This window comes from Athene cunicularia (genome assembly GCF_003259725.1).
Source record: "Athene cunicularia isolate RWA chromosome 7 unlocalized genomic scaffold, athCun1 chr7_part1, whole genome shotgun sequence".
NCBI classification, from domain to species: Eukaryota; Metazoa; Chordata; class Aves; order Strigiformes; family Strigidae; genus Athene; species Athene cunicularia.
The window spans coordinates 23,332,382-23,354,429 of record NW_020799107.1 but is presented as its reverse complement, the minus strand read 5'-3'; positions in this window follow the sequence as shown (position 1 = coordinate 23,354,429).

Genomic DNA, 22,048 nt, shown 5'->3' with positions numbered 1-22,048 from the left:
TTCCTGGTCATCATTAGGTGACATGTTTAAATGCTTTGAGCTTGAGTTTACCTGGTTTATCTCATTAGGGCTAAATGTTCATCTCTTCTAGTGTGTACAGATTTACAGCTAACAACAGGGCTTAGAAAAAGGCCCTTATGCTAGGCAATAACATAATATAAGCAATAATGCTATTAGAACACATCTTTCAAAAGTACTGACTGCATCAATGAGTAATGGAATCTCTAAACCATTGTGATTGTGCTGGCTCTCCTTGATGACTTCCAGAGGGGTCTGTACACAGCAATTTTTAGGAGCTTTGTGTAAATCTACAATTATGCAGTCTAATGTGAGAGCTATGGGCTGGTTGGCTGTTAGCCAGGAAAATGAACTGTGCCCTTCCCATCATTTCTATAGGGCATGTGGATGCTAACTTGCATGTCCCTACAAGAGCACTGGTGCTAAACTAAAATTGTGTGATGGAAATGGTGCACTCATGTTAAGTTAAAGAATAACAACCAGTTAAATATGACTATAAAGTACTGTCCTGAGATAACCCTTCTCTGGTGCAGTTCATTTGGCTATTCCATTTTATTTCTTACATTAAGGGAAACTATAATCTTAGCTTAGAGGAAATTTAGAGCAAATCTACAAAGTCATGTTCAAGCTAAGCTTTGTAAATTCCAAGACAGACACTTAATTCAGTGTGCAGGCAGGGAGAAAAACAGTTCACAGCTGGAAATGCCTGTTCTTGTCTTCCATGAGATGCACAGAGAAGGGTAATTGACTTAGACTCCTTCACGATAGGAATGGGTTTTCTGTGTTAGTAAGTGTGAAGCACATGGTCTTCATCGTAGTGGGAGGATCTCTTCTTGCCAGTCATGATAACAACAAAGTCTCTGCTCTGAAGACTACATATGAATGCAAATGCATCTTCTGCTTCTGCAGCATATTTGTAAGTATGGCATTGGCTGGTGGCAGCCTTTGATATCTTTGAGCAAATAACTAGTTTGATAAGAACAGCAGACAGTTCTAGCCTGGGACTAGTAAACCAATCCTTCAACCCTCAAGAAATTAAAAAAAAATTTTTTAATAGCTCTTAACTAAGAAATAGGAAACTCACAAAGCTGATATTGAAGGTAGCAAAGTTTAGATGTTCTTAGATATCCACAGTCTATGTATACCTGTAGATTTTATTCAACTAGGAAATAATGGTGATGGGAAAACCCTCCTCCTTCTCATGTCTGTAACATACTTTTGAGCATAAATATATGAAAGAAGGTGGGAGTCATTCATGATACTCCAAAGCACCACGTTACTCAATAAACCCATTTATTTCACTGAGGATATTCTTGTACAAAGCAGAGTATGAAAGTCTGGGGCTACTACTGGTATGTTTAAAGCCAAATGCAACAGTAGTAGCCCCAGACCCCCAACAGTATGATTATCCCGCTCTGATAGTTTTGTCAGTGATTTAAAAACTATTTCCTGTAAATTTCTTACATATACTAGCGAATAAATCTTATGCTCATACTTAGTGTAAGTATTACAAATAAACAGCACATAACCTCACCATTCACTGAAGTGACCAAGAACAGAACAAAGTGAAACAGTCACCAGTTATGCAAATGAACAAGGCTTAGAGCGAATCTGCCTATGTTAAGTCAGTAATTTGATGGGTTGTTTTTTTGATTAAGCTTCCCTGGGGGGAAGGAAAGGTTTAATTAAAAAGAGATTCAAGAGGAATTCAGAATAGTAAGTCAAGTCTATTTTATCCCTGCCAGAGCCTTAGAAAATTGGTGGCTGCACAGTTTGAGGTGCAAACAGGAAAGAAGTAGGACCATCTCCTTCATGAGTTTGGACCTTCCCGCCTGCAGTTTTCAGTCTTTCCACTCCCGATAGGAACAGAATCAGCAATGGCTGCTCTTCCCTAGCTTTGTCCTTTATTTCTTTTTTCTGGGTAGAGCAATTTCAATTACACCAACTTGTCAGAGACCTGAGATCTGGAAGGCTGCAACATCAAGCTACTTAGGTATTGTAGTGTCATTTCAGCTAGATTAAAAGCTGAGTCCCTCAAATATTGAAATGCTGCTTGAATCGGGTGTCTGTCAAATAAGTAAGGTAATGGAAAAGACCTTTCTGAATACAGAAGAGCACTGGTATTTTGCAGGTCAGTAAAGGATTTGTCTCAGATGGGTGTCTTCTAGAAATGGCTGAATAGTTTTCTAAGGTTTTTGGCCAGTTTTGATGAAAGAACAAGTGAGAAAGCACTTCTAGTGCTGTTTCTAAGAATCTTTGGGGAAATTATCTTCATTTTTCAGGTCACATTATGTTTCTGTGACTGATTCTCTGTTTGTTTAACATTTAAATATGTGCCTTTGTAGTTGGAAAAGCAAATGGCTACAGAATATCATTAGGACTATTGAGGTTAGGTTTTACAGTATAAATATGTTTGAGTCCAGAGGATTTAATTCTTAGCATATTGTTTAGAAAGGTGGTAGCACACTTAAGCAATGGTAAACTGAAATCAGAACTCTGTATGCTCACTGAAGTCAAACGTTCCTGTAAACAATATCAGAAGCCAGAATGGTTCAACGGAAAGGAAAGTATTTATACCTCCTAATACGCTCCAAATACTGAAAAGTATTGAGCTGATGAAAACAAATTCTCCCTCTTCTCCTTCTTTTAGGGGAATTTTAGGGTTTAGGGACTTTTTTTTTTTTTTTTTTTTTTTTTTTTTTTTTTTTTTTCATTCTATCATCTGAATGTTAGTTCCTCTACCTTGAAATCAAACAAAGAATGCTCAGCCCCAATGATGAGACATCAAATCCTCAAAATATGCTGCTCCTGAATTTTGGTGACTATTCAGTTCATAATTTTCTTTTGTAAATGGAACACTTGAAATTTGATCCTGAATAGGTATGCCCAGATCTTCCTACTGACTTGTGTGTGCATTTACCTATCTATGACATTTTAACAGATAAGCTGTATGTGCAAATACCTTCAGCTCTTTGTACAGAGCAGGATAATATTTCAGATGTTGTTGTTTTTATAGAAACCATTTTGGTACAATTACTAAGATGAAATTAAAAATGAAGTGATGGAATTAAACAGTACCCTGACGAAATCCATTTATTTTTATATTTTATTTTTGCCTTTGTTATACTCTTTTTCTTTTGGGGTGGGAATAATTTTCTAAGATCGAGAAGCATGAATATTCTGTTTAATCAGAGATTTATAACTTTTTTGAAGATGAGTCACTAGGAACTTGACTCTTACTTGCAATAATTTCCAAGAATTTCTTTAATTTGTGACTTTCTATCACTTCTCATTTAATGATGGCTAGTGAGCCCCTGATGCTCTGCCATACCAAGAAAAATACAGTGTGATGAGCTGAAGGAATCTGCTATAATTAAGATCTCCCTGTTTCACTACACAATTCATGCACAGAAATTTTCCTGTGGTGTGAGGTGTAGACTCTTTGTACTGAATATATCCCATTTTAAGAATACCAAAGAAGTTGCCTAGAAAGGGACATCATTAGTTACCCTTACAGCTTATGAGCCCTCTGCTCGAGAGCTTGCTGCTGTTTCTGGTAAGAAGAAAGACTACATCCAGAAGGACCTTCATGCAGGCATCTGCTCTGATTTCTGTCTCCGGCATTTAGTTGGTTCTCTCTCTAGCTTTCAACATGTCTTCAGTCACACTGCAAGTACTGGCCTCTTTTTTTTGTTTTCTATGTTTATTTTTCCCTTTTCCTCTTGCTTATTCTGTTCAGCTCTCTGATTCAATGACTAATCTGTGTCTCTTAAGTCAAGGAAACCAAATGGTGAGTTGCTTTTCCTCCCACGATCTCTCTAATTCTCATCACTTTTAAGTGCAGTATCACTGTCCTCTCTGTCCTTCAGGCTTACCACTGTAGACTCCCCTGGCTTTCCATAGTCCAGCCTGCATCCGAATCTTGTTACTTTCTCAAGATTAAATACAATCTTCAACCACTCCATGTCATGCTGATAGATACATCATCTCTTCCGAGGTGATTGATAAGATGGGAAGTAGAGCAGAAAGAGAAGGGAAGCTGGGGGTCTTTTGATATAAGAAGAGTGAAAAACACTAGTAATATTCCTGATTTCGGGAAAAATCACCTTACAAACAAAGAGACGTAACCCCTGTTAGAAGAAGGAAAATATTTTATCTGAAACTGTAGATCAGGATTTCTTATCAATTGCTTATTGCTGAACAAGCAGCTCAGAGAGACAGCAGAGTCTGCTTTATGTGCTTCAATCTAGCACCTCTCCTCTATATCTGTTTCTTATTGGCTCTGGAAAATCCTTTCTTCTAAGCCATGAGGTCCAAGATCATGTAGAACCTGGCATTCAAAGTTAATTCCCAATTACTTTGAATACTTTTGTGTTTTCATACAGGAATAAGTGTGTATATGTGTGTAAACATACACAGGTAATTATCTACTCTTTATGTATATGTATGTATATTTTTATACACAAATAGGTACTTACAAATAAATATATAGGTTATGTGGCAGCGTACAGATGTTCATGCTCAAAAAAAATATTAAAAACCTGTATAGAGTTAACAGAATATAATGTGCTTCTCTGGAGACCGGGAGAGTTTCTTTACGTCTCTTCTACTGGCTATTTATGAAGCAGACCCTAAGCTTTTCTGTAGGACTTGTTGCATTTAGCATCTCATCTGAAAAAAAAAATGCAGATACTAAATTTTGACTTCATGGGATTAGAATGTTTTAAAAGATTTTGCAGTTAAATCTAAGGCATAAATACACTGTCTACAGACCTGTCCTCTCTGTGAAAACTATATGGTTGTCTTATGCGGGAATAAGGATTTAAAATTACTGCAGCTAGTAAGCCAGCTGGACGACATCATAAAAAAGAAAAGAGAGATTTCTTGTGTGGGCTTGAACAAATTACCAACTTGCTCTATGCCCCAGCTTCTGCTGGATCTTCCTGCATGCTTTTCAGAAGTAGGGAGGGTGGCTTAGTAGTGCTTTAATTGCATTTTTTTCCCCTCCAAAATGCTGATTCAGTCAAGCCACAGAAGATTTGTGAAAGCCACAGAAGATTTTGTTCTGACATAATATTAAAGATACTCATCTTATTGAATTAGTATTTTTATTGTTCCTTTTATCTTCCAGTGATCTGAATCAAAATCTTATTTTGCAAACTGTTTTTATTATTTCAATTTACGTTCTGTTTTAGAGTGGAGTGGGAGAGTGGAGTGACAACAAACAAAAATTCACGATTAAAATTTTCACAAGATAGGAGGACATGTTTTTTGTTCTACCTAGATGTAGCTAGCTTCTTTTATAAAATATGCTAGGTCTTTGGTTTTAAGGAGGAATTGGTGTATGGTAAAATATTTACCATACTGTATCATGTTTATAAAAATTAATATATAAATCAGATTTCTGATAATGAAGCATGGTGACAAATATACAATTGCCTAGAATATAATTTATACAAAACTATTAAAGAAAATCAACAGACAGAAATGTTTGAATCATCATGTTCAAAAATTCACATAATTTTCCTCCTGCATGATGGGAAAGTAGTTACTACAGCAGAATAGTGAAAATACAATACGGAACAAGCAGATTCATATGAATATTCATAAGCACACATGTGCCTACACCAACACATTGACACACTGTATGTCAAAGAACAAGCAGGAGCCCTGAAACAGCACTTTGGAGGCACTGTGCCAGAGCCCTTCCGTGTGCTATATCCACATATATATTGGTTGTAAATATCCCACAGCTTACTTTGCTCAGTCTTGTTGGCAAACACAGGGCTTAAGTGAAATGATCCACAACTACCCTCAGGTGTCTCATGCTTGCTTTTCTGGGTTTATATAGTATCTTATTTTTCATCCCTAATCTCATTACCTTGCATTCTCTACAGGGAGCTGCACAAGACTCCTATCTGCCAATAAGACAAATCCACTTGCGTTATTTTGATTTTGATTGTAGCGTCTCCTCCAGTGGTTTGTGTGCATATGTGTCATCAAGAAAAATACTGTCACAGGGTGAACTGCAAAATACTTCTCAACGGGTATCTGAAGTTACTGCCATAGATCTTTCCTATTACGGAGTCTTTCAAACATGTCCTTTTGTAGCATTTCTAATGTGACCTTGCCACTTATCAGTTTACATCTTTAGTCCCATATTACGTGTCTTGGCAGGATGATCGTGCCAGAGGTGACAAGGAAGTATGGTATTTGGTCAGTAATTGCTTCTTTTTTTGCCATTTCTGGAAAAGAGAAAACAGCATGGTGGCAGGATTTCCAAAACTTTTTGTCTAATAAGTCAGCTGGCCAAACAACCATCACAGACCAGCTGAACTGGTTGCAATCTAAATTATAGAAAGCAATCAATATGAAATCTGGAATATTTTTTCTTTGTATACAATTTAACCTCTGTTTTCAGTACGCTAGGGCTTTAGTATCTCTTGGAGACTGAGGGATGGAGGTTAACTAATGTTAGTATAAAGTGTATAAAGCGTATGGAGCTGCAGGTCTGAGAAATGTGACTCTAGACATGGGTCCTGGTTTCAAAGTCCATGACTGGAGCTGAAGATACCCACAGCATGATAGGTCTCAGAGCAATATTTATCCCAGTAGAAAACTGAGGAGAAAGATAAAGTTTACATGTGAATGTTACATGTTTGAAAACAAAACATGGATTTGTGTGATTCCTTGCTCAGAACTATCTCGGAGGTAACTGGAGATATGAAGGACAAGGAATCCTCTTTTACCCTTGCATAGGGACATGAACTCCAAAAGCCATTAAAAGAGGGAATGTATGCAGAGAAAAAGCTACAGAGAGATAATTATTTCTGCAGTGCACAGAGTCCCACTGGAGAAATAGGCTAAGCATGTTTCAAAGTATTTTTATATGCAAAGGTTTGATAGTTTGAATGGAAAGTTTTGTTACTGAGAAATGAGTTTGATTTGTTAATAAGAAGGAGGCTTCTCATTTAGTTTTATTATTAGTTCAAAGAATCAAACAGTGAGGCTTCCTTTTTTACCCTCTTTATTTCCTTGCTTTCCCTCCCTTCTCTTTTTCAGTTCTTATCTTTGTAATTTTCTCAGAGCTGCAGTAGTTTAAAAAGAAAATTAGGAGGGAGAGAAATAGAGAAGCAAGAAGGAAAGACTTGATCATTGTTTTTCACTTCAAAACTTGTTTCCATTTTTTAAACATAAAAATGAAAATTTCAATTCAAATGGAAATGTACCATTCAAAAACTTGGGGAAACGGGGCAGATTTTTTTTTCCTCCTTTCTTCTTTAACATTTATTTTACTGCTTCTGTAATGCATATCACCATGCTAGAAATCTCTGCCATTTAGCCTGCTAATAACAGTGGACTCAACCCCCTTTTATCAGATAGTAGATTCAGCCTTGTATCACCAAAGTGACTGGAGATTTGTCAGCATCATTTTAGCATGCTGGCTTGATCAGGTGATGCTATAGAGATTCCTATTGCTGCTCTACATTATCTTTCATGTCTTGCAATTTGTGCTATTCATACAAATTGCTCCCAATGATGGTGTTCAGAGCCAAATTTAAACATACCACTAAACCATGGGAACATAGCACATAACAAGCTACAATGAAATGCAAGAAGGATTGGATCATATGATCACCTTTGGCTCAGAAATACCTAATGAATGGTAAATGCAGTTCAGTTCAACTACATGTTGAATAATGAGCTCAGAAACAATGATGAAAGAAAGCTGATCTGATGAAAGGGTGGCAGCACAGTAAGTGAGGAATGAAAGTGGGAGTTATTAAAGGCATGTCTCCTGAAACTTTGGAGCAACAATTTCAGCTTGCTGCAAAGGAACAGCTTAGGCAAAAGAAATGTACAGCCAGAGGAAAGCAAGCCACAGGATAGAAGATGTGTTTACTTGGACTTCTGCAGTGGTGAACTGATAAAATTTCCCTTCACAGACTGGAAAAATTACGCAAGTATGAGGCATAGGTTTAATCTCTTATTTTACGTCACAGATTTTATCTAAGTCTATAGGGAGAAGAGGAGCTGTCAGTCAGATTAATGAAGAGTTATAACACCTTCCTTGGGAAGGAGAGTAGAATCATCATTAATTTTCAGCTAAGTGGGTCTCAAGGTAGCTCGTAACCCTCCAGTTAGTACCACCTATGTGCATCGTTTGGCATGGAAGAGAGTGGGTCACTTCTCAGTCCTTCCACCCTTATTCCCTGCCCAATTTAGTTATAACTCCAGTTATGCCCTTTTTTTCAGTCAAGTAGCATGGGCAGTACCTGTGTGTGTCACATTTTTGGTGCCCAGCCTTCTCCCACCAGGGAGCTTCTTTTTCTGCCACCTAGAGCATCTCAATATCCTCCTGACATGGAAAAAACAGAGGCATGCATCCAGGTGGGGAAATGCTTCTGGATTCAAAAGCTGAAGCATAGCTCTTCCTTACAGCATGCAGAAAACCTCCAACAACTCAGGGACTGGTCTCTTACTGGTTGTACGGCAGGCTAGAAAAACTGGAGGAAAAAGACAATGAGCTCCACACGATGACAAGGAAAAAAAAAATATATTTGGGGCAGATAAACATATTGGGATGTCTTAATTTATACATCAGGATCAGCCTCATCCAAATGATCTGGACCCAATATCACTATGATACTTTGTTCTCTGAATAGGCGTTCATAGTTCTCTTGACATTTTTTACTTTGTTCTTTCTTTTCCTTTCTCCCCACATGGGGGGAAAAAAAAGGAAACTTTTGAATCAATGGGAAGTTTTGATATTTCCACTTGGGATAAGATGTATTTAAAAAATATGTTGTTGTTCAAGTAGGTGATTTTTATTTTTTTACCTTAGGAACTTTCTAAATAATATTTGGTTTCAATTAATATTTCTCTGAAAGGCTTTTGACCAGGTTTAGATAGTTTCATTACAGCTTTATTCAGTGAATTATTTTCATGTAGAAAAAAGCGTCTTTTAAATTTTAAAATGTATTTTTAATTGTGGTAAAAGTCAGACATACAAATACAACAGAATGTGCTCTGCTCTGCTGAATGCTGTATAGGCAAGATCAGCTCAGCAGATGCAAAACACTAACACATCAACACTTGACATTCGTTTATTTTCTGCTGCCTGCACAGAGGACCTGCTTGCAGAATCATACTGAGTGTGCTGATTCTCAGTTTCCTATTTGATATCAAGAATACAGCAGTGGAGGAGGAAAATGAAGGTTCGAAATCATAGGCAATAGGAGTTGATGAGGCAATCTAAATTATGTTGGAAATGGTAGTAGAGAGGGCAGAGGCAAAGAATGGAGCATAGCTGGGGGGAAAAAAAAAAAAAAGCAACGTAAGAATCTGCCTTTGTTATGTTTCCTTCCTTATACTCTGATCCTGTGATACATGTCTATGACAGAATTCTTTATGTAAAACCACATTTGTTATATGGTCTGATTAATGCTAGTTCAACACTTACTTTCTCTGAGAAATATGTGAATCCCCATTCAGTCTGTTAGAGGCTTCAACATATTTTAAATGTAGTAATATGCTTTTGGCAAGGGTTAAACAGACACCAGTAGAGTAGCACTCAGTTTGTCAACCCCAACGTGCTCTGTAAGCAATTTATTTAGACGCTTTAAATTGAGAAAAACACAGCTCTGTATTAGTGATCCTTTCCTTCCCTTTCTTTCACCGCAGTCTCTTGCTTGTCTTGTAAGTGAATGAACTGCGAACAAAAACGCTGTCCACATAAAATATAATTTGCTCTCCATGGTGCTGAATGAATAATTTATTGAGCTAACTTTGAGTACAGCCTGTCTAAGCACTTGATCAGATATCCCTGACTGCTTGGATGGGTGATAGGGAAAGCTGAATGAACTTTTTTCCATGAGATTTTGTGGTGGTGTAAACCTAAAAGTAGTGAAACTGTTAGACCTTCTAGCTCTATGTAGTCTTTCATGTGAGCCAGGATGCAGAGAAAATGACGGTGTTTGGCAAAGAATTTATGCAATCAATCTTCATGTAACTTTATTTTAAACTTTTTCTTTTTTCTCTGATATGCTTAACACTGCTCTCTGCATGTTTTTGTTTTTTGTTTTTTTTTTTTTAACAACTGTTGTGTCGAAACTTCTGACATTATTTGATGTGTTATATTTATCAATGCAGGGAGAGCATTTGTGTCAGTGATGCTGTGTATTCTAAAATGCATGGCACACAAAAATTATTGATCCTTTTAAGTAGCCCAAATGATTTTTAGCTTTGGCTCAAGCTCTATTAGCAATGTGGAAAATTGGAAAGGGCTCTCAAGAAAAAAACTAGCGTAAGATTGAAACTGCAACCCAAGAGCTGTCAAGTGGAGAAGTACTTATGAATTCTAATGAACATGATCTAGAGATGACATTATCCTTTAGGAGTTTGGTTAAATCTTCCCTCCTGTCATATGACTCACAAAGGTCCCTTAGAACAAACAAAACTAAAATAAGAGCAGTTTTCTGAAATGCATTTAGAGGTGGCGCACATTAAATACAGAAGGGATTAGAGTGTGATTTGGACCAGGAACAAGGTTGGAATAGTGCCAAAAGAAAGCTCCAAATTATGAGGCTGGCACAGGGGTCCAAGGCACCTTCAGCAGAAATTCTCTTATATGGCTGCAAAAAGATTATTATTATTTCTTTCCTGTCACACTAGTTTAAGTACATTGGATGTAGCCTCCAAAACACTGCAAGACATTTTACATTACACTTCTCCATATGTTTATATCGATGTAGACATTTAACTCTGATTCACATTTTTGATGGAAGGCGAGACAATTTCTGACACTGTCTGGCTTTGGTCATGTATTGAGTTTTATGTTGCATGCCATCTGGGGTGAAAAGAAACCTATTCCTTTCTGAAGGCTTCTCAAACACATTTCACAGGGCAGCACATTAAGAGATATGTTAGCATTCACTAGTAATAATATGAAAGAAAATAATGTTACTGTGAACTGTATGACTGCAGTAGAGAGCCACAGTTGGTCTACAGGCCACTGCTTCCAGGAGCTGGCCATAAATACTACTCAGCAGTATTTCAGGTGAAGGGAATTATTTTCCTTTAGGCTGCAGATATTTTTTTTCCTATGTATTCAACTCTCTTTCATATAACTTTTACTTAAAAAAAAAAAAAAAAAACAAAAAACAAAAAACAAACCCAACAAACCAAAACCCATAAAAAAATCCCAAACAGAAGATTTAAACCAATACCCAAAAAACTCTGGCAGAAGATTTAAAAAGCAGATATTCATTTACCTTGATATCTAGAAGGAATGCACTCACCTTTGACAAAACAAGTAGATTTTTTTTAATTGTTCCCATGTTGACAGAGCAAATGAGAATGCAATGAACAGCAAGTTCAAAAACATTTCTAGGATCAGAGGAATGATTCCATCAGAGCTGTACTTTGATGCTACTAATATCACTTTCCTGGAGATCTTCCAGGTTATATCTGTTTAGGTTTGCTGCCAAAGGAAACTATTTGGTTTTACTGTTGTCAGCATGGTGGAGACAGTGTGGATGCAGAAAGGCACACTGGATTTTTCTCAGCTTCCTTGCATTTCAGAATATATACATAAGAAAACAGCTGGCAATGAGCTATACCAAGCAAGAGAGGTCTAGCCCTTTCCAGATTCAAAATTGGTATGTGAGCAGTCAGTTAGAAAAATCAAATCTTAACTTGCAAATTATCATGCAATCCACTGAGGAAAAATAAACGTAGAAAACGGAGCAGCATGTACAGCCGTCTCTCTGAATACATTTCAAGTACTGATCCAGCCTTCTAACACAGTTTAGTATTTCCTGGTGACGTTTCCTCCCTCTGTACAAGTGTACACTTCATTCATGACTAATACATGAACTCATGAAGCACCCATATTTAGACAGCTATAAACTGAATTAATTCAAATGTGATTGATAAAAGCTTGCCCAGAGAGATTATATTACTAATTAAACTGTAATGCATTAGAAATACTGCAAATCAGTGTTATTTTACATCATTAAGTATCCCAGTCAAAATGTCCAGTAGTGACTGATTAGAGCTGAGATTCCTATACAATCTCAGTTGGCTTTACTTTGCGTGGAAGAGGGACAGGGTCTGGCCATGGTTGTTTGCCTGGAAGGGAGACTTGATGTTTGGTTTTTCCTTGTGCCGTGTTGAGTTACTTGGCACTTGTTTACCACATGGGGAGCAGCAGGAATACTGAGGAAGGGTATAGCAGCCTGGTGTGGCTGTTGTCAGGCACCCTGTCCTGCCCTGTCCTTCTCTTGAGGAGGTGGAACCTTGTGTCTCTGCACAAGCCTTGTGGTGCTTTCTGTGTGCACATACAAATACATGCCATTACAAAAAGAAATATTTGGGTCTGAATTTTAGAATCAGTATCCCAGTAGATGTGAAGAATATCAATTACTACTTTTTCTGCTGTGTTTGAAGAGGGTCTTGAAGGAAAAACCTCATGTTTGCATCTTTCTTGTTAGATGTCTGGCTGGGAGTATTTGCTCTGACAAGTTATATTGAAAAAAATGTGGCTGAGAAATTTCAGTGGAGACAGCCACAGTTTCTCAGGGCAACTTGTTCCTGTGCCTCACCACCCTCATAGTAAAGAATTTCTTCCTTAGACCTAATCTAAATCTACTCTCTTTCAGTTTAAAACAATTACCCTTTGTCCTGTCACTACACTCCCTACTAGAGCCCCTCCCCACCTTTCCTGGAGCCCCCTTTAAGTACTGGAAGGCCACTAGAACTTCTTCGTGGAGCCTTCTCTTCTCTAGGTTGAACAACCCAAACTCTCTCAGTTTGCCTTCATAGGAGAGGGGCTCCAGCCTCCTGATCATCTTTGTGGCCTCCTCTGGACTTGCTTCAACAGGTCTACATTAGGACACAATCTTAAACTCAGGGAAAAATGAGGTCTTCTTCCCAGGTTATCTTTTGGGAAGCCTTTATCAGGATAAATGGATAGTGTGGAAATTATATTTCTGAAACCCTCTGCTAGTAGAAAATTATTTTTCCCATATTAAAACATGGTTCTCCTGATACAGGCTTGCTACTTGGAAACAATTCTGAAACAGCTGCCAGTAGTTGTATCATTTAATCTTTCATTTTTAAGGCCACTTTAAATCATAGTCATTGTTATGACTTTTTCAATTCCTATGTTGCCTGAAAACAATGAAGTCCCAAATCTTGAGGGAGCAATATGGATGGTTTTCTCATGATCTGTAAAGCATGGCTTGACAGTAGTGTTGAATGCTTCTTGTCCTGACTCTGCACTTTAGAGGAAGAGATAGAGAGGATGGATTTTCCCTGCAGCACAACTGAGCTGATGCTTTGCCCATTATTAGACCTAACATAAAGGACACAGCCAGCATAAAGATGAACCAATAACCAAATTGTATTTGATACAAAAGGGTCAGTACATGGGTGAGTACTAGGGGTACAAACAAATCAGATTATACATAATTGACATCAATCCCACTGACCCCAACACCACCACCACACAACCAACAATGGGTGGAATAAATGCTGAAATGCAGTCTCCCATGGAAGGGACTGGAGACAACCACATCAACACACCAAATACATAAGACCAAGGAAGCCACATACCACATCTCTACACAGCCTGCATTTACAAAAGCCAGACCTGACTGGAGCCCAGTTCCAGGGAGGCAGGAGGTCCTTCCCCAACAGGGAACTCTGCACAGGGCATCCACCTCACAGACAGACACTGCCCCTGCCTGCAAGTGGTCCCAGCTTTTATCCCTCAGTGGGACACCTGACCTTTATTACTGAATGTGGGACACCTGGGGCTCAGTTACCCAACGGCTCTGTCTGCAAGGCCGGCCCACCCTGGAGGGAAGCCTAAAGGCAAACTCACCCCCCCTTTGTGAAGGGCTGTGGGAATCACCCATGTGTCAACCTTAATTTGGGGCTTGGGCTTGAAACTGGCTGGCTGGAGCAAAGGTAAGGAGAGGGTCTAGCAGGTGGAGAACCTGCTGGGGAAGCAGAATTGTGTATCTGCAGATATCACAGGCCACTAGAAAAGCAGTTATCAGACACACATTCGTGTCCTAGTTGAAATACAGGCTTTTTCTAGGGACCTAGAGAAGAGAGTGAAAAAATGTAACGCAGAGGTTGCTAAAGTTTTAATTGCATGCTGGACTGACAACAGGCCTAAGGAGATAACCTGTCCATTTAGGACAATGTGGAAACATGGAGACATTCATTAGCTGCTATCTCTAAGTTTTATTTACTGTAAAAAGTTCTTTGTTCTAGTTCATCTGCAAACAATAAGCTTTTCAGGTTGGAGCTCATTTAGGATTGTGGAGGTTCTTCAGGGAGAAGACACAGGCACACTACCAGGTCCACGTCTAGTCTCACTGTGGTGGGATCCTGTCAGAGTAGCTTTACCAAGGCTGTGCATGGAGACTCTGACCTTGAGAGGATTTAAAAGCCTTATGGGCCTACATCTTTGCACGTCTTTCTTGTAATCCTCCTTTGAATTCTTATGTGTTTTGTCCAGCTGCTACATCTTTTCAGTAGTCAGGACTGAACTATCTGAAGATGGGCCCTGCCCTTGTCTGTAGCGAACGATGCAGAGGGGATGGACGTGGAAACGAAGGTCTAGGGGCATGGAGGTCTGGCCCAGCTGGTGGCTGTCACACTGTTCCCTGATAATTTCCTTGTGGAAAAGCTTGTGCATCACAAAAATCAGCATCAGATGTGCCTCAGGGAGACCCTTGTCAGCTTGTCTTCTCTGCCAAGGTGAAGCCTGTTCTTTCTAGGTTCAGAAATTATTTCAAAATAAAAACCTTCTTTTAAGTAGCTAATGGATGTTGAACACGCATACACGGAGGAATGATCGGAAAAGTACAAATGGGTTTCTCTTGTCAGAATATATGGTGGCTTTTATTTTCAGGTACATTCCCCATGTCTTTACCTCTGTTCATACCTATTTTTCATTCACATATCTCCTTTAGCATGACTGTAAACAATGCAGTATGAATATTCATAATAATATGAACAGGTATAGTCAGAGATACTGTACATAGTTTTCCTCAGTATTTGAGAAAAGTTGAAGCACTATTAGAATTTAAAAGATGTTTTAGGGCAGAGTTTGGGCCTTAGGTAGGAGATAGAGGCATCATGTGTGTTGTGATTCAGTGAGATTCACCCAGCAAAGTGTATGGGTGAAACACGGGGTGGTTAAGATTTCACAGGTCATGCTGTAAGACAAACGCTTACTTCAGGGTCACTTCAATGGCTGATCTTTCCAGTGGCTGGCTTTTAATGTCAAGAAAGCAGAATCTCTTCATTCTACACCTGATGTTCTCTGTTGCATTGTAGTTAGTTTGACAGACATTAAATCACACAAAATTCTGCAGATTTCCAATATAAATCAAAGGTTCTGCCCCAACATGAATTACTAACATGGGCAAATTAATATGATATTAATTAATATAAAATAATATATTAACAATAATAATTATTAATGTAATCAATATAATATCTATTAATATAAACTCAAGCATGTTCCCAGCCCTGCTATTAGCCTTTGCTTTTGCGGCTATGTGAGGAAATTTATCTTTAAGAATAAATAAATAAAATGCAATGGCCAGAAGATATTTAATGCATAGTTTTAGCTTAATGAGATTTAAAATTTTTGATTTAGTAGTCTTAAAAGCACAAAAGAAGAAAAGGACACTACAGGACACCAATGATAATGGATGCCATGCTTTGATTCATGCTCTTGGGACTGTTTTCTCCCACTTTATTAACATCCTTCATTTCAAAGCATAATGGGAAAATGAAGGGGGAAAAATTTTCAAGTTGAATTTTTTCTAATTTGTAAAGGCCAAAGCCTAACTAATGTACATTTCTCACTACAATGCCTCAGCAAGTTCACGGGACTGTTCATTCAAAAGGTTCATTAGAGACCTAATCCATCTCTCATGCTGCCATTGTAATGAAAGTAAGAATTACAAGGACAATGAGATTTTCCTCATTTAGGGGAAAGAGGTGCAGAGCTATTAAAACTCTCACCATCCTAATTAAGTTGTGGAAAAAAATATGAATAGAATCTTCATGGCATTTACATTAATTGCACTTAGGCTGTGGCTAGTAATAACGGTTTCATTAATGCAAAAGTAGTTTTGGAACAATATATAGGAAGTTTCCACTAGATAGAAGTCTACTGCATTATATTTATTTATTTATTATCTGTTTAGCCATGAAATTAATCCTGTAATGATGGCACATAGATAAAGTTTGACTTTAGGCATGTTCATCAGTAATTTACACAATACAGAATTTGAGTTGAATTTCTCCCTCCTTTTTTTTGTGTGTGTGGAAAAAAAAAAAAAATCTTCCCAGGTGAAATAATGAGACATACAGGGGCAAAAATCTGTCTTCAGTATGATGAAGCTAGTGGTTATAGTCCAAAAAAAGATAGGTTATTTTCTTCTTTCCTCTCAAATTGTATTATGAGAGAAGCAAATTTCATGAAAATCTAAAATTCCTGCTTGAATGTACCAAGTTTTGCTTCAGTGCCTATATGTGGGGGCTTTGTACGTCTGTCAGTAAGGGCTTTTCAAGAATCCATCTGGGTTCCTGTGGACAAATGGGAGTGATTTATGAAGGAAGCTTTAAAATGTTAAATACATATTTCATACATTACAGGTGGGTGTGAGCTGCCTCTCGATGGAGGTGGGAAGCACACTTAGTCTTTATTGCCCATTTGACATATTCACATTGCCACATAGATACTAACTAATCATTTCCAAAACTCTAAGGTAAATTAATAAATGTTGTTAATCCCATTTTTGTAAAGGAGGAAATGGATGAATTGCCTTGACCCTCGTGAAAAAGAAGGGGCAGAGCGAGGAGCAGAATCTCAGTTATTACTCACACATAACCTCCTATCATCTTTTTCAGTTCATCATTACCATTTAACGCACTGAACAGACATTCATAAGGTAAACAGCTGTGCCAGCTGGAGACATCAGCACCTTTCTTTTTTTATGAACCCCTATGCTGTTCACTGCTTTTCCCACAGTTGTGCTGCTGGAGTGATTTGTGAGAGCTTTTCTTTACCACACTGGGACAACCTGTCTGGGCACACTGAGCTGCTCAATGCAGGACCAGTTGACTCGGTCTGGAGCAGGCAACAGAAGAGGTGTAATATCCTTTTTGCCCATCATGGGAGAGGTAACATCCAGATGGCAAGTGGTGACAGGCAGGGGACAAATGACATCTTCAGCCAATGAGGCTTAGAAGAGGTTGTTTGTCTACAGCACAAGAAACAAACCCAGTAAGTAAAATGCATAATTCTGGAGAACTTGTTTTTTTCAATTAAACTAGTAGACGGTTTTGATGTATGAATGATTATCTCAGTCATACACATCCAATATACATAAAGATCATATACAAGAAAAAAACTGACCATAATAACAACACTGGCCAAATGTCATAGGATTCTTTATCTCTGGGAAGTAATGGGTGACTTCACATTATCCTGAGGGACCTGCTCTGAAGTACAGCCGTGGTACCCCTGCACAAGAGATTCCTATTCAATGAATAGGTCCTTTATAGGTGTTTTGCTGTAGCCAAGTAATAAATATGACTCTGCTTTGGTGAATGTTTGAGTTCAGCTTATTTTTGAGGAACCTGCACATTAAAACTGTTGGGTGATCAGTGTAATTCTTTTCTAATGAGTTCTTAAAAACTTCACATCACCTGTAATTAACAAATCTATTAACAGCTACTGTTGTTCCAAAACTCAGTCTATTAAGTGTGAAAAGTAGCAAAGCACGGAGCATCTGTAGAATTTCCCTTCCTAAGTTTGTAGTGACACAACCTTCCCAATTTGCTTCAGTAGGAGCTTGTTTGGTTTTAACTGTATTCATGCAAGTTACTGTTCCTATGAAGAACAGATGGTATATTTTTAAGTCAGACTTAAAAGAGCTTGGTAGGGGTGAGTTTTGGAAGATACAGATATTAACTTCTGCTCCAGTTATGTCCCTCTTTAGGTTCAGAGCAAGCTCACTTAGTTAGAAACTCTTGATGATATTTCCTAAGTTTAATTTGTAAATTTTGCAAATGAGACATTCAGTGTGAATATAGTAAAAGGTAGCCACATCTGACACCATTACACTTCTGAGTGGCTTTCAGGGTAGACTCTGTATATAGCAATTTTATTGAGAAACCCACTGTGTAAATACACAGTAAATTAACTGTGTGATCAGACAACAGTGGGATAGAATCTGTTCTGCTAGCCTCTAGAGAAGTCCCTCCTTAGATTGGTTTTATATTTACTGGTATGGAGGGCCTTTGAGGAGTCTTACTGTCTGATATTAATAATCTCATGGGTTTTGCTTTTGTAGTATCATCAAAGACAAGGAGAGAGATCAAACAGTGCCAAACCTCTCTTCTCTGTTATTCAGGTCTTTTATATGTGTTATTACCTCTCTTCAGTCATGTTGATGTTATGGAGTAGGTGTCTGAAAGCAGCTACAGTTATGTCTGGAATTGACATCAAATTGTTCATTGAAGAACATCCGTACAAGATGTCCCAAATCGCTTCCCTCATTCTGCTCTAACAGCAAATAGACAAGTGTATTCTAGGGCTTCTGTATTTGCTTTTGGATTTCAACTGTAGAAGTGGAACTGCAAACCCACTTCAACAGAGCACAGAACTATTTGCTTTCTGCTGCCCTCCTTCCCTTTTTATTTTCTTAGCTGCCTCTTGGTACTCCTCTGCAGCTCATATCATCTTCTGACTTGAATATAGCAAAAGGTAACTAGGTGAGCCTACTAATACTATCAATAAGGAAATAAACCAGTCAGAATATATGAGGAAGCATCTTAAGAAATACGTATCTCCTCTTCACTCAGATAATTATCAGCTGTTTGTGTTTTTAAGACCCCAAAACTCCTGCTTTCTGCTGTCTAGGGCTAGTTCAGATCATGAGAGAGGCTGTGCTGTTGGGGTGTCCAAAGATACTGAGTTTGAGCAGTCCAGGGGAGATTCTCTTTCAGAGTCATTTTCAGTTTTGACCTGTGTTTCTCCTATCCGGAATCTCATAATTATTACGTTCTGTGCATCATTTCAGGGTTTTTTGTGTCACACACATTTCAGGCAATTGTATGTGTAACTTTGAGATAGACAAAGGACTGGCAACAAATGCCTCTAGTGTGGGAGTTTCCTTTCTTCCCTAATCTCATTTCCTCTTTTCTGAATGCAGTTATTCGAGCTGCATGGTAAGGATTAAATTTATCCTTTTGATATTTTCATGTCCTACAGCAACGTAATTAAGATGATATTGCTATATTCATGGTTTGTTCAGTGGAAAATCCACCATGATCTTGAACAGTATGTTATGTGTGGGTTGACTTCATTCAGGGAATTTAAATTGGATCCATTTCATATAACTGCATATGGCAAATAATTCAATGTAAAAATAAACATCTTGTCCATGTAAATACCACTCATTTTAACTGACTCTTATTTTCATGTTTCTTTAGAGCAATTACTGCCTGTCAAGTTGTTGTATGTATATTTCCTGCTGTCTTGGAAAAAAAACAGGGTATTTCTTCGCTTTAATTTCCATTGCACTTTTAGCAGGAAAAAGTCTCTATATATTATAGATAAGGACTAGCAATCAAATGAAAATACATTTTATAATCCAGATTTATTAATAAAGTCATATTAATTAGCCATATGAAGAGCTCATTTGAAAAAATAGAAAGTTTTGAAGTTTAATAGGTAGTTATTGACCAGCAACATTCCTCCTTTAAAATGTCAGAGGCAGGAAGAGTACAAGATGCACACCAGGAAAATAATTGTGCAGAGTCCATGTGAATTACTGTACACTATGAAAACTATTAGTGTGAAACAGTCATCTGGGGCTTATCAGTAAGAAATAGTGCAAAAAATGAAGACGGTGCAATTTCTGAACCAAGCACAACAGTGCAACCATCTGATTGCCACACCTTCTTATAGATGTTTTGCAACTGCCTAACTACTAGTGAACTTCCTGGGTTATAAATACAGGAATTCCCTTTGAAGTTGCAACTATCCTGATCCATGAAACAAACAGAACCACAGATGATCCAGCAGAGGCACATTTGTGCTTTCAGCTGTGCTCTCTCAGTGTGTCAACCGGGTATTCACTTTTTTTTTCGCTGTTTTTCTCTTAGTGGATATCACAACTGAGAATTAATCCATCATGGCTACATTTCTTCTGTATTTTTGATGGAAAAGACCCTCTGTGCATTAAGAAAAGTAACTTTTTCAGTGAAGTAACTATAAAAAAAAAAGAAAATTGTTCTTCCTTATGCTGTTATATCTCTCTACGGTGATTACTGAGGTGAGAATAAAATAGTTTTATTCCACTTGCAATCAGACTTCTCAGTTAATAACCAAAAAGACATAGTAATTTATAAATTTCAGTGATGTTTATATTCTACTTATAGTCTTATTAAATATGAAACTGTAGAATTTTATGTCAGATCAAAGATGGACCTTCTGAAAGAAGCTGATCATCAGAAAGTAGACACAACTTTTATAGCTGTTAGAACTTACGGACAAATCTATGAGTAGAGCTATCGTTGACCTACCTAGCTATCACATATAAAATCAGTTTGAGACACTGGAATATGTACAGAGCAAAGGAAACAGATTTAGAATAAAGAGATCCATGAAATTCAAAATTACATAGTAAGAGAGAAATGACCAGGAAGATTATTTTCTGTGCTTTCAAGGAAGTAATTTACAAGAGTTAAAGGCCGTATGATAATTTCCATTCCCTCTAGATGATTAGGTACAAATTCTAACGTATTTTGAAAGTATCTATCAGTGTCACCAAGACGAACATAACATATTCTTACAGTGAAATATATAGCTAGTTATTCACTGACTTCAGTGGAGGTGAAGGAACAAACTCATGTTTGGATTATGATAATTTTGCTCTCTAAACAATCATATACCATGTTTCACAGACAAAACTGATCACTGAAGGAGTGTGAAATTTTCTTCTCCGCATACTTATTAATCTACATGTGTTTCAGGAGCGTTACTCCGGACAGGTTATGGAACTACAATAATCAGTAGCTCAATCTAACAAAGCACATCTGAGCAATATATTTCTACAGAAGTATCTGCTAACTGAGGAAGACCTAATTCACATGCAGACCTCAGACTACATGGTTGCTTGTACTAGGAAAGGAAGGCAAGGAAAGTAAGAGGGAGAGAATGGAAAATCATGAACTTTATCAGGAATAAGTGCAAGTGAAAGAAGAATAAAGTTCTAACCTGTAAAAATTTCCAAACATCTCCAGCCAACAGCAGTCTCCTTAACATTAGCTCTCAGTTGTAGTGAAGAGGGTGAGTATTCAGTGCCTTAGCAAGTCGAGGGGATAGGAACCTTCAGAATGTTATGACATGGAGTGAATAATTACAGTTGGAAGTTTTTCTTCTGAAAAATTACATTTTGGCAATCTGAAGCTACAAATGTCTTCTCCCCTTGCCTCCATTCTGTCTGTTTCATAAATATCAGATATAGTATTTAGGAGCCAAGAAAACTAAGAAGTAAATGTATGAGCAGGTACATGGGGTCAGTTGCCATAATTTCTATATAAATTAGGTAAAAATAACCTGGAAAAAATTCTTATAGCATATACATAAAACATACTCGAAACAACCAAGCATTCTGCAGGTGAAATGCATTCAGGATATACTTGCTGTAGCCTGTTGACAATACCACTTAGCATCTCAGCCTTTGTGATTCTTCTAAGTGAATTCTTTTTTTCACCTTATTAAGATTGAATGGACTATTGTATATTCTGTACTAGTTTTTATATTTTGTACATTCAAAGAATTTTCAGACTGAAATATCCTTGTCTGTAGTCTTCTTCAGTGGAAAGTAAAGTTTTCTAAAAGTTCATCTTTATAATTTCCTTTCTACAGGAAAAATAAGTGAAGCATTTTGTTCAAAATGCTTTACATCTATTAAATACTCAG